The sequence below is a fragment of the Nomia melanderi genome, unplaced genomic scaffold (assembly GCF_051020985.1).
Source record: "Nomia melanderi isolate GNS246 unplaced genomic scaffold, iyNomMela1 scaffold0014, whole genome shotgun sequence".
In the NCBI taxonomy this organism is placed as follows: domain Eukaryota; kingdom Metazoa; phylum Arthropoda; class Insecta; order Hymenoptera; family Halictidae; genus Nomia; species Nomia melanderi.
The window spans coordinates 6,402,321-6,403,275 of record NW_027475130.1 but is presented as its reverse complement, the minus strand read 5'-3'; positions in this window follow the sequence as shown (position 1 = coordinate 6,403,275).

The window sequence follows — 955 nt, the reverse complement described above, 5'->3', positions numbered from 1 at the left end:
TCCAGCAAATATCTGGTGATATCTCGGGTGCTATTTGAGATAGCGCAATAAATCAAAGTGCATTGTCTGTAGGAGGCCCTGGCGCATGAATACGGGCAGCGGGAAGGACCTCCGACCACCAGGGGCCGAGAAAACCACCGACTCACGGGGCCGGACACTCAGGGTCAGGGGAAAATCCAATATATATCTGGTGATATCTCGGGTGCTATTAGAGATAGCGCAATAAACCAAAGTGAATTATCTGCAGGAGGCCCTGGCGCATGCATCTGTGCAGCGGGAACGACCTCGGACCACCAGGGGCCAAGAAAACCACCGTCTCATGGCGCCGGACACTCAGGGTCAGGGAAAAATCCAATATATATCTGGTGATATCTCGGGTGCTATTACAGATAGCGCAATAAACGAAAGTGCATTGTCTGTAGGAGGCCCTTGCGAATGAATCTGTGCCGCAGGAACAACCTCGGACCACCAGTATCCAAGAAAATTACAGATATTCGGAATCCGTCACCCAAGGTCATGTAAAAATCCAGCAAATATCTGGGAATATCTCGGGTGCTATTAGAGATAGCGCAATAAACCAAAGTGCATTGTCTGTAGGAGGCCCTGGCGCATGAATCTGCGCAGCGGGAACGACCTCGGACCAGCAGGGGCCGAGAAAACCACCGTCTCATGGGTCCGGACACTCAGGGTCAGGGGAAAATCCAATATATATCTGGTGATATCTCGGGTGCTATTACAGATAGCGCAATAAATCAAAGTGCATTGTCTGTAGGAGGCCCAGGCGAATGAATCTGGCCAGCAGGAACGACCTCCGACCACCAGGGGCCGAGAAAACCACCGTCTCATGGGGCCGGGCACTCAGGGTCAGGGGAAAATCCAATATATATCTGGTGATATCTCTGGTGCTATTACAGATAGCGCAATAAATCAAAGTGCATTGTCTGTAGGAGGCACT